Genomic DNA, 13,143 nt, shown 5'->3' with positions numbered 1-13,143 from the left:
ATTTGCTAGAGAAAGAGTCTATTTTGTTAATTTTTCATTAGCCTTGAGAAAAGGATCTTTCGGTGAAGGAATTTTTTATTGACACTTTCATTTGGAGGCTCCTGCATACAAATCAAAATTGCTGCCCAATTGGTATTGTGAAATCTTATCCCTTTACTTTTCTAACACACTTCTCAAAGAAAAACATTTGTTCAAGTCAGATGTTCCCGAGTAGCCACTGGAAGCCCAAATTATTCTTAGTGAAGTTATGCCATTGAGAAATGGAAGTGCAAGAAAGTGTATTGTACTAGTACACGTATGAAGCAGAGTTCTTCCTGGGAGAAGAAAATATTTAGACTTAAATGAACCCAGAACTTTCGTTCTTGTGTCATCTTGTGTCTCAGGTCTCCAATCCTATAGGCATCGATCTCTGCGCAAAGGCCTGACCATCTGTGTCCCCGAGCAGGCAGAAAACCAGAAAGAACCAAGATCTCAAGACAGAAACTCAAGATGGATCAGAGCCATTATCTCAAGACAAAACCTCAAAATGGAAAGAGAATTTTTTGTCTGGTTTTACTGATGACTCACAGCAAAATGTGTCTACATGGGCACTGATTCAGGAACAAAAGCAAACTCAACGGGGCGCGGGGGGGGGGTGGTGGAATGGGTTTGCGGAAATTACCTCCGAAGGCTGACTGTGCACATGCACTTGGCGCCTTGTGCACGTTTGGACGAGGGTTTAATGGAGACACGTGGGAAGAGGCTTGGTCCCTGGTGGACCCCCCAAAAAAGCCTTTTGGGGTGGCCCAGCGGGTGTTCGGGGTTGGGAAGGAAGAAAGAGTGTGAGTGTGTGAATGTCTGTCCTAGGGAAGAGAAGGCTGGCTAAAGGAGACTTGATCTTCTGGGATTTGCTGCAATTCCTTAAACCAAACCAGTCTTTCGAGGCCTTAAAGTAAATTACGGGTAAGTGGGGACGGATCTCTGGAGGAAATAAAAAGCCCCCCTTCCCCCGCCCCGGGTTTTCGGGGTAGCGGGCTTGGCGGGTATGCTCTCCATGCAGCTTCTGACGTTATCTCACCTAGGGGGTGGGGGGGATTGAGGGGGGGTGCCGCGTGGGTGGTGCATGTGTCTTTGGCTTAAGGTGCTGAAGCTGGGGCACTTGTCTTGGGTAGACTATGGGACTTGAAGGAGGCAAAAAACTGTAGTGCTGTCTGTTATGCTCAGTTAACTTTAGAACCTCAGTCTCTGTTCTCTGTTTCTCTCTATACACACACGCGCACATGCACGCACACATGCACACACACGAACCCTGGTGTGGTCTGCTTGCCTCTCCCTCTCAAGCACATCCACACACTCACCACACACACACACACACACACACACACACACACAAACACACACACACACACACACACACACACACACCACACACACACACCATGGTTGGGTCTGTTATTCTAAATTAACTCCAGATCTCTCTCTCTCTCTCTCTCTCTCTCTCTCTCTCTCTCTCTCCCTCTCCCTCTCCCTCTCAATCTCTCTCATCTCTCACTCTCAATCTCTTTCACTCTCAATCTCTTTGGTCTTTCTTAGTCTCTCTTGTCTCTCAATCTTGTGTATCTCTTTCTCAGTCTCTCATCTCCATCGCTCTCAATCTCTCGTCTCTCTCAATATCTTGTCTCTCAATCTCCTGTCTCTCAGTCTCATCTCTCTCAATCTCATTCCTCTCTCCCTCTCTCTCTCTCTCTCTCTCTCTCTCTCTCTCTCTCTCAATCCTCTTACAGATCTCATTTCATGGCTGCTTTGACTCACTAATAGTTGCTTATGGATCTTTATTTATTGCTTGTTATGCTCACGAATTTTTATTCATTTGACTTTTTTTAAAGAAGAAAAAAGACCTATCTGTATTAAAATCCGTGGGGTGTCCTAAAGATCTTTCAGCATTCATTCACATTCGAACTAGGAATACAGCAGTAAATAGCCCACCTAGTCTGTTTATATTGAACAAAGCTCTAGTTCATGTTAGAATTAATATTATTATTTTAAACAGACATTTTACAATCATGTGACAAAGTAACCTTTCCCTAGATTGCTCCCTCTCTTTTCTTCATGGGAATTTACAGAATTTTTGATTACTCGATTAGCAAAATGGTGAAGTTATCTTCTAATTTTAAGGGACAGGTCTTGAAATGGTTGTAGGTTGGCCTATGGATGGGTTCTATAACTCCACCTCTTACTTTAATGAACTGATCAGAGTAGTGTTGATCTGAGACTTATATATGCTTTGATTTCTAAATAATTTATCAAAACATTGGAGGAGAGGGTCTCCTTACTAATTTTCCACACAGGAGAAAGAGCACTATTATTTCCTGGAGCCAAGATTTTGCCACTTTCCCCCCAAATGTCCCTGATAGATGCCTAGAAAAGATGCATGCTTGATGAATAATACATTGTTTATTTCCCTTTTATGTCTACAGGTGGCAGTACAGAAGCCAAAATGGGAGCTTCTAGAAGTGGTTTCTGAAAAATAAGACCGCATATACACGAGTAAGCAAGCACAGGAATCTGAAAAAACCACAGGTATGTAAAACAATTAAGCCACCTATCTGGTTTTATAATTATTGCATTCCACTATCGACATTTATATAGACTTTTAGGAAGTGAAGCACTTTGAGGTGGTCTCAAAGGAGAAAACATGTTTATTCGATTTCAGACAATGTATTTAAATAAAAAGGCTTGATCTCATTGTTGCATTCTTTTTTACCATTCTAAAAGAGAAGCACTGTTTGTGACCATGTGCCTTTGCATTTAACCAATTGTTGCTTGATACTTGTTTTTAAGAACATTTTTCCTGAGATCAACCAATGAACTTGTATGCATAACCCATGGACACAGACAATGGGGTGGTGAAGGCCTGGGGTGGGGGAACAGGAGCAGGCTAGAAGGTGTTAATGGGGGGAAAGAGGATCTATGCAATACTTCCAATAATAAATATTTTTTAAAAGGCAAATATAATTTTAAAAAAGAACACTTTTCCTGAAGCTGTATAAAACTGCAATTGTTATGAATAATTTCATTTGGGTAACAGTTTAACAGAATCATCCTGTTGAGCCAATGTGACAAGTGTTTGCTTTTTACAAAATCTGCATCTCATTGTTGACTTGATGTCTCACTTAGCAGAATACCGAAATACCAATGCATTAGGTATTCTTTTAAGCCAGGTTCTTTTAAACCAGCTCTTCTCTCTTTAACTATCTCATCATTTTTCTCCTCCTACCTTGCTGCTTTTCTAAGCCCAACATGTAAGATGTACCTTCATAATTCATCCACTTGACTGAACTAATGACAGATTTAATAAGAGATCAAAGACAATGAAGGTCAAAAATTTTTTTTCAATATGACACAGTTAAAAAGAATTTGCCTTTGATTATCATTAAAGTGCAATATTTTGCATATTAAGACCCTGTTTCTTTTTATTAAAGTATAGTTGACACACAATATTATTTATAGTTTCAGGTGTACAACATGCATAGCCAATGGTTATATTCCTTACAATGTAATCACCAGAATAAATCTAGTAACCATCTGTCACCATATAAAATTATTATGATAATATTAAGGCCCCCTTTCAACAATTGAGTAGCACAGTGTTATGAATGGTAGAAGAAGCCAGAAGGGGGAAAGGTTCACCTTTGTGGATTTTTGTTTTTCTTCCTTAAAATGGTGGGTCACAGTGCTCTCACAAGGAGGCTAAAGTTATTATGTTGGCTATAAAAGGATCAGGCATCAAAATGGCTGTTAAAGAGAATGAAGCTTTCTTTCCTGAGGGGGTGTAAGTGTTCATCACAGTGCCAGAATGCGATGATATCTTGTGATTTTTGACATTCTGCCTTTACAGCTGAAGAGGGATTTTTTTTTAGCCCCTGCCAATGAGGGTGTAAAACAAAATCAGATGCCATTCTTGAAGCTTAAAAATATCAAATTAGACATTTAACCCATAGAAAGCAAATTGAGAGCTCTGAAAGTATAGACTCAACTAAAGACAAAGTTTCTTACTGTAAAAAGCCCATGGCCTGGCTGGCATGGCTCAAAGGTTGAGTATCAACCTATGAACCAGGAGGTCACATTTTGATTCCCAGTCAGGACACATGCCCAGGTTGTGGGCTTGATCCCCAGTAGGGGGTGTGCAGGAGGCAGCTAACCAATGATTCTCTCTCATCATTGATGTTCCTAACTCTCTCTGCCTCTCCCTTCCTCTCTGAAATCAATAAAAATATATTTTAAAAAAAGATGGACCTCAGCTATCAAGCCCAGACCACTTTCTTTTTTGTTTGTTTGTTTTTTTAAAATATATATATATTTCTTTATTGGTTTCAGAGAGAAAGGGAGAAGGAGAGAGAGATAGAAACATCAATGATGAGAGGCTGCCTCCTGCACACCCCCACTGGGGATTGAGCCCGCAACCCAGGTATGTGCCCTTGGCCAGAATCAAACCTGGGACCCTTCAGTCCGCAGGCCAATGCTCTATCCACTGAGCCAAGCCGGGTAGGGCCCAGACCACTTTCTTAAAAAGCAAAACAAAACAAAAAACCCCAAAAACCATGGATATGAAGTGGCTTCAGGAAAGCTAGCAAAGGGGAACAGACTGACATACCTCGATGTGAGGGTGGGGAGACAAGGAGAGATAAACTAAAGAACTTAACATAGTTATATGCGTAGCCCATGGACACAGGCAATAGGTTGGTGAAGACTTGAGGGAGAGGTAGGGGCTGGGCAAAGGGGAGTACAGGGGGTAAGTGGGAGATAATCTGCAATAGTGTCAACAATAAAAATATATATATTAATAAGAAACAAACAAAAGTGGTGACTTCCTGTATCATGGGTCAACATTCAACCACTGAGCCACACCAGCCAGGCTTATTCCTTTTTTGAATTATAGCATTCTCATTATAGAGACATTAAGTGCTTTAGAGATATTTTATTTTTAAGGTAACATACCTTAAAAATAAAGTGTAAAATGCATTAATCCAGCGGTTCTCAACCTGCAGGTCGTGACCCCTTTGGCGGTCGAACAACCCTTTCACAGGGGTCGCCTAAGACCATCCTGCATATCAGATATTTACATTACGATTCATCACAGTAGCAACATTACAGTTATGAAGTAGCAACGAAAATAATTTTATGGTTGGGTCACAACATGAGGAACTGTATTTAAAGGGCCAGAAGGTTGAGAACCACTGCAATCGAAAGTGTATTTTTTATATGTGTGTTCCTCCATGTAACCACCACGCAGGTCAAGATACAGAACATTTCAAGCGCCCCAGAAAATTTCCTCCTTTTTACACTTCTGGTCAGTTTTCATCCCACTTCCAGACTGAAGGTTAGTAACCACACTGTGATTTTTAAGGACTCCACCTGCTAATTTGTCTGCTATTAAGCTCCATATAAATAGTATCATATAGAAGGGATTCTTAACTTGTATGTCTTCTTCATATAACAATGTCTACGAGATTCATCTATGTCATAGTGCGTATTTGTAGTTCATTCTAGTCTATTGTTGAATAGTAATTCAATTGTATGGATATACCACAATTTATCCATTCTTCTATTAGATCTTTGAATTGCTTCCAGTGTGGCTAATACAAATAAAGCAGCTATGAACATTCTTGCTTATGTTCTTTTGTGTGTGTGCACATGCCCACTCATTTCTCTAAGAGTGAAATTGCGGGGTCATAGAGTAGGCTTATATTTAGCTTTAGTAGATGTTGCCAAACAGTTTTTCAAAGTGGTTGTACCAGCTTAAATTCCAAAAGTAGTGTACAAAAATTCCAGTTGTATTACATTTTCACTAACACTTGGTTCTGTCAGTCTTTTTTAATTTTAGCTATTTTGTGGACTGCATATTGGATTTCCATGTGGATTTTTAAATTTAAAAATTTTAATTGTGGTAAAATATACAAAATATAGAATTTATCATCATAACCATTTTTTTAATTGACAGTTAGTGGTATTAAGTACATTCACATTGTTTTATAACCATCACCACCATCCATCTCCAGAACTCTTTACCTCTTGGAAAACTGGAACGGTAACCATTAAACAACGAATCCCCATTCTGTCTTTTCCCAGGCCCTGAAAATCACCATTTTACTCTCTGTCTCTATGAACTTGACTACTTTAATTACCACATACGAGTAGAACAACAGAATATATATTCTTTTCTAACCAGCTTATTCCACTCAGCATAATGTCCTTAAAATTTATACATGTAGTAGCATGTGTCAGAATTTCTAATACTGAATAACATCCCATTGTGTGTGTATATATATATATATATCACATTTTGTTTAAACATTTGTCTGTTGGTGGACACTTGGGGTTGCTGTCACCTTGTTGCTGTTGTGAAAATTGCTGCCATGAACATGGGTATATAAATATTTCTTCAGGACTCTGCTTCCCATTTTTTCGGGTACATACCCAAAAGTGGAATTGCTGGGTTATATGGTAATTCTATTGTCAATTTTTGTAGAACCACCATACTGCTTTCCAAAGCTACTGTACCATTTTACATTCTTAACAATGTACAAGGGTTCCAGTTTCCCCACATCCTTGCCAACACTTGTTATTTTCTGATGTGTTTTCTTATAGTAACCATTCTAATGGATGTGAGGTGATCCTTATGGTTCTAATTTGTTTTCTGGTAAGTAATATTGTTCAATGTCATTTCATAAACTTATTGTCATTTGGATATCTTGTCAAATTCCTGTTAAAATCTTGCCCATTTTAAAATTGGATCATTTGCTGTTGTTTTAAATTTCTTTGTCAGAGTTCTTTTATATTCTACATATGAATTCGTGTTCAAATATATGTATTAGAAATGTTTCCCCAGTTTGTGGCTTGCCTTTTCACTGTCTTCATGGTATCTTTGGATGATTATTTTTAAATCCTCACCCAATTTTTTAAAAAATTGATTTTAGAGAGAGAGGGAGATGGAGAGAGAGAAAGAAACATCGATGTGAGAGAGAAACCTCAATCGGTTGCCACCCAGATGCATCCTAAGGATTGAACCCACAACCTGGGAATGTGCCCTGACAGAGAATCGAGCCTGTGACCTTTTGGTGTATAAAACAACACTCTCATACTGAGCCACACTGTCCAGGGATCTTTTGATGATTTTTAATGAAGTTCAATGATCAATTTTTTCCTTTATAGCTATTGCTTTTTGTGATCTATTTATGAAATCTCTGTCTACCTTGGGGTTATTTTTAAAAACTTTTTAGCCTGACTGGTATGGCTCAGTGGTTGAGCATCATCCTAGAAACCAGGAGGTCAGGGTTCGATTTCCAGTCAGGGCACATGCTTGGGTTGCAGGCTTGATCCCCAATGGGGCGGGGGGGGGGGTGCAGGAGGCAGCCCATTAATGATTCTCTCTCATCATTATGTTTCTATCTCTCTCTCTCTCTTTCTTCCTCTCTGAAATCAATAAAAATATATTAAAAATGAAAATAAAAACCTTTTGAGTTAGTGAAATATGTAAAGGCAATCTGTTTAGAAGATGCAATAAATTAACTGTAAGCATATTTCAAATAAGAGCTCAGGTATAAATATTGGAGATTTTCTTTGCTGTAGCAGGTGCCAGAGAGGGAGTTTGCAAAAGTGTATTTTTCAATAAGATACAGAGACACAGATGCTGTCACTCAAGTGGTTGTCTCGCCCCAACACTGATTATGTCCTCAGGGTCCCTCTAGAGTGGGCCCTAGGGAACAGCCTTGTGATGACTGGGCTAGAAGAAAGAATGTGGCAAAGTGGATAGGTATCTACTTTTCCTTAATTTGTAATCCATACTCACTGAAATCTCTTTCCCTGCCCCTCTCCCATCTGAAAGGAGGGTTGCTCTGATTTGATGCTACTTCTTTCTTTTGCCTCTAAAATATCAATACCCTTGTGATTTTGCCATTTGTTAGCTTTTTCTCTTCTCCATCTTTTCCCTGAATGCCCTGTGTTCACATTCACTTTCGTGTCTTGGGCAGTCCCACTCCCTCTACCCTGTGTTGTAAGGACTCCTCGGGTCTCTTATCTCCTGCTCCCATGACCTGTCCCTCAACATAACATTCAGATCTGTTATTTTTATCTGGCTCCTGGGAATCTCCCACTGGATATTCCATGGGTGTCTTTATAAAAAAGACTCCTCTCCAGTCGAATCTTCTGCTTTTCTTATTTAATTAATATATTTGCCATTAATTTAGGACCCCAAAGTAGAATTCTTGGCACTGAACCCAATCCTCCCACACAGCTTCTATCACTCTCACACCCCATGTTTAGTCGGTTATCAAGGCTGCTGGGTCTTTCTCCTGTCTCTGAAATATCTTTCAAAGGCATCTTCTCTTCCCTATATTTGCTACCTCATGGCTCAGGTTCTATTTAGGATAGTAGTTAAAGCTCCCAACTGATTCTCCTCATCCTTAAACTCCCTCTAATCCTCTACTTGTCATCAGTTTTCTTTTCCAAAAACACAGATTTAGTCATGTCATTTCCTACTTAAAAATAATTTGTAGCTCTCCGCAGCTTACAAGAGGTATTCAAATCTCTTAGCATGATTTATAGTATGACACCCTTCATTATTTGCCTTCAACCTGCTTTTCCTGTTCTATCATCTGCCATTTCCTCCCCATACTCCATCTGTCCTAAACTATTTTTCATTCCTAGAACATTCCTTGAGTTCCTTCCTGCATCTGTGCTCTTGCACATGTTGTTTCTTCTACTTTTAGTGTCCATTCTTATCCACTGGTGACTTAATATATTGTTTGAAAAATCAGCTCGTACATGACCTCTTTTCTTTTTAATTATTTTATTGTAGGAGACACTTAACATAAGATCTACATTCTTTTTCATGACCTCTTTTTTTAAAAATATATTTTATTGATATTTTTACAGAGAGGAAGGGAGAGGGATAGCGAGTTAGAAACATCAATTCAGCTGCCTCTTGCACGCCCCCTACTGGGGATGTGCCCGCAACCCAGGTACATGCCCTTGACTGGAATCGAACCCGGGACCCTTGAGTCCGCAGGCCGATGCTCTATCCGCTGAGCCAAACCAGCTAGGGCTCATGACCTCTTTTTTAAGTGAGCCTTCCTATCCTCTAAGTTAGGGGTAGGGAACGTCTGGGCCGTGGCTGTATAAGGCCTGAGAAATCATTTGGTCTGGCCCTGCCAAGGCATTATGGGTGATTTAATTAAATATTTGACCAAATATAGCAGGCTAATTTTTAAGTTGATAATTTTGTATGGCCTGTGAATGATGTTATAAATATCCAAATGCCCCCCTTTGTATTGGAAACTTTATTAGGGAGCATCTTTGAGTATTTGCTATTGATTTGCCTCTAGCATCTGACTTAAAAGGCATTTTGGGAAAAGAATGCCAGGAAATGAAAAGAGATCTGATTGATTGGAGTTGATCATCTGTGTTCTCCCTCACCATGTGTGAAAATTAAAATATCTTCCTACTGAGAAACAATAGTTTACCCAGTCTTAATGTTTATGTGTTTTTCCAGCTGTTGCAAACTATTCAGAATGGGAACATCAATTTAATTGTTTGTGATTTACTGCCTATTAAAGGAGGAAGGACAGTTACAATATACATGTAGGAGTTTAGTTGAAATATACATTGAAGTTGAAGTGTATGTTAGTGACCCTGACTTTCCAGATACAGTATAGTAACCATGGATAGCTTTGAGTTTTTTCCAGAACTTGGTTTAGTACACATCCATATGTTTCAGTAAAGCTGTTAGAAATAAATAAAACAGATATAAATTTTACCACATTAGAGCCCATTTCTACTAATCTTAGATATACAGATAAACTGAAGTGACCAAAAAGCGTAAAAGAATAGGAGATACTTAATGGGCCTAAGACTCCTTGTAACTGCTTAATGATCTCTCGCTTGTTTTCCTCCTGCCTTGTGCCACTCCTAGATTGTCCACGGACACAGTTAGAGGCATTAAAAATCTATAACCTGAGTAATTCTGTGAGAATAACATGCTACTATTTATGTGTGAAAATAGAACTTTCATTTAATGTTTAAAAACTATTTAATTTTTTAAGGTATGCTTTTCCTTTTATTTTTCAGAAAACAAAAGATTTAGTACATATATCACTATATCCTATTTATACATCAGTTTCTAATTGAAACTCTTGCATTTGCTGTTCAGTTAAAATGACAACATAAATTCAAATGGCCATAGTTCAATATTTTTAGAAGACCATGACAATTTTGAGTTAGAAAATCAGTATTTTATCTCTTAGTAATCTATCAAATCAAGGAATTTTAATGGATTCACATAGTATGCTAATTGAGATAGCATTTACAAGCACTCATGCTTTGTTCTTTTAAAAGAGCTAGATTGGCCCTGACCAGTTTGGCTCAGTGGATAGAATGACTCAAGGGTCCCAGGTTCAATTCCGGTCAGGGGCATGTGCCTTTGTTGTGGGCACATATCCAGTAGGGAGTGTGCAGGAGGCAGCTCTTTTTTCTGATCGATGTTTCTAACTCTCTGTCCCTCTCCTTTCCGCTCTGTGGAAAATCAATAAAATATATTTTTTTAAAAAAAGCTAGATCGGTATCATAGACAATGGTGTAAAATATTTTATGTACCATATTCCCAACATGTTGCAAAATGTGAATTCTCCTTTCTAAGTTATAGTTTACTAATGTATAAATACATAGTTTATGTGTACTATGTGCTGTGTGAAGAGAGAGAACCCACAATCCTTCTGTGAATGGTTAAAATACTAGTAAAGGCTATATGAAAATCACGAGCAAGTGTTTATTGAAATGAGCTGATGTTTATTGAAATAGCCATATAGGGCAGTGACTTGAGTATTATAGGACAGTGACTAGTTAAGAAGCATTTACATTGAGGAAGGTTGTGATAGTAACTATTGAATTCAAGGTGATACTTTTAGGAGCCTCGGGAGCCATGCTGAATAGTGTTAATGGGCACACTGTCTGATTTTAAATAGGAATTTTAAAACATACACATTTAAGACGGGCTAGATGGAATCACGGGCTAGATGGACTGTTTAAATACTAATCTTCACATTGAAAAATATTTAAAATGATTTGCCTGTTCTGTAAATACTGTTTTTATTCCTGGTTATTGATGATGATGATAGCGAAATTTTCTTACTATTGTGTGATTGTCAGTATTTTGGGTTTTCTGAAGGGAGGCCTGGGGAGAGAGGTTGGGATATAGGGTTGCAAAGGCTGCTTTGCCTGTCTGGTTAGCCAGCTGTGTGTGCAAGAGGATCTTGGACTGTATTTGGACAATGAAAACAAAAAACATGGCAGGTATTTGGGCATGAAAATATAATGAAGGAAAGCAATGGAGTCTTAATGAATTTTCTAGAGAGGAAGAGGTATGGCTGTTTTAGCTAATCATGATACCTAAGATTTCTGCAGGAAAAAGAACATATGATACTTTTCCTTAAAACAGCTATGGTGAGTAAAAAAAAAACATGTGCATGGAGGGGAAACCTTGTACTGTGGTGATAATCTATGCAGAGGATCAGCTATTCTCTTGATCTTTATAAATAGTAATGTGGGATCTTTTCCTTCCATCACCACTGTGTCTGATACTATGCCATTGCTTACCCACGTTATGAATAAATGCTTTGAGACTCACAGAAATAACCCGACTGCTGGGGCTTAAGTCACTGTCCCTGGCCACACCTTCTATGATTTTGACACATGTTTCTGCTCTGCCTGTCAATGTCAGGTATAGTCACAGTGTGTATGAGTGTGTAGTGTGTAGTGTGTAGTGTGTGTGGTGGTGGGGGGGCTTTTCCATTAATGATACTGGGTTTCCATATCCACATGATTAGAGTGAATGAGTATGTAGTGTGTTCTATTTTGCATCACTAGCAACGAATTATCTATATATATAAAAGCTTAAGTGACCTTTGACCAGTAGCTATGACGTGCACTGACCACCAAGGGGCAGACGCTCAACACAGCAGCTGCCGAGCTGCAGTGACTTGGCAGCTGCAGTTCTCGGGTGATGCACCTGGAACTAGAGAGGAGGGAGCCCGATTCCAGAGTGTGTCACCCGAGAATTGCCCTCTCGCAATCCGGGACCCTTGGGGGATGTCAGAGAGCCAGTTTCAGCCTGATCCCCACAGGCCAGGCTGAGGTACCCCACTGGTGCACAAATCTGTGCACCAGGCCTCTAGCGTAATCATAAAAATCAAAATATTTCACCAAGAGTTTTGACTTTGCATTAGCTTTGACCTTGGACTGGCCTGGTGTTGGAATCAGAAGGTTGAGCTAGAAGTCAGGAGGCTGCTGTTCTGGTTTCTAGTTGGCTTCTAAATAACTGTTGTGCCTGGGCACATCATTCTTATTGTTCTGGGCTTCAATTTTGTCATCTTTAACATAAGGGTTGGACTATTAGTTATCCCTAAGGTCCCACCTTGTTCTGACACTCCATCAATCTTAATACCTGGTTATAATCCCCCTCCCCTCAATTTTGGGAAACTCTACCATAAAACTATTACTAGGATTAAAAATATTTGATTGCTTAAAACATGGAGTTACATTATTTTAAGGTTCATGAAATTAGATCAGAGGCCAGTTGGAAAATAGGCAATCATTCATAATAGTATATTCAAAATTATGTTATTGTGAAGTTTTTCTGTACTTTGTCAAGAGCAGAGTGACGACAACCCTATAAGAATATAAACTTTATTGTTGAGTTAGGGTGCCCTGCGACTGTCCTCTTAATCATAACTTCTCCAAGACTAGGAAGGCTAAGTACTAGGCTAAATTTTATGACTGCTACATGATTTCATCAATGCTTTCCATATTTTGTACTAAGCATTTGACATTCACAAGTCCGAGTGTGGTTTTTCTTATATTCATTCTGCTTTGTTCTCTTGAGCTTGAATTTGAAGGTTGGTGTCTTTCATTGGTATTGGAACATTCTCAGCCATTGTCTCTTCAGATATTGATTTTGCCCTGTTCTGATTCTTTTTTCTGGCTCTCCAATTATATGGTCAGATGACCTAATGTTTTTTACAATCTGTTCTTTTTTTTTTTCTTGTCCTTTTTTCTATTTGAATTTTAATATGAGCGTTTTTCATTGACTTTTACCTTCAAGTTACTAATTCT

The 13,143-nt window shown here is 38.9% G+C and overlaps 1 long non-coding RNA gene across 10 annotated transcripts in view; it reads left to right on the top strand.

Moving 5' to 3' along the window:
* Window positions 1–645: 645 nt before the first annotated feature.
* LOC102431266 overlaps window positions 646–13,143 on the top strand; it is an 87,844-nt gene continuing 75,346 nt past the window's right edge. For all 10 annotated transcript variants that reach the window (XR_002829738.1, XR_001348626.2, XR_002829735.1 and 7 more), the window contains exons 1-4: window positions 646–942; window positions 2,457–2,559; window positions 5,273–5,359; window positions 6,628–6,679. This is a non-coding gene — a long non-coding RNA (uncharacterized LOC102431266). The remainder of the gene's footprint in view (window positions 943–2,456; window positions 2,560–5,272; window positions 5,360–6,627; window positions 6,680–13,143) is intronic.

The sequence above is a fragment of the Myotis lucifugus genome, unplaced genomic scaffold, assembly GCF_000147115.1.
Source record: "Myotis lucifugus unplaced genomic scaffold, Myoluc2.0 scaffold_76, whole genome shotgun sequence".
NCBI lineage: Eukaryota > Metazoa > Chordata > Mammalia > Chiroptera > Vespertilionidae > Myotis > Myotis lucifugus.
The sequence above is the reverse complement of the archived record's forward strand: the minus strand, read 5'-3'. Positions and strand labels throughout refer to the sequence as shown.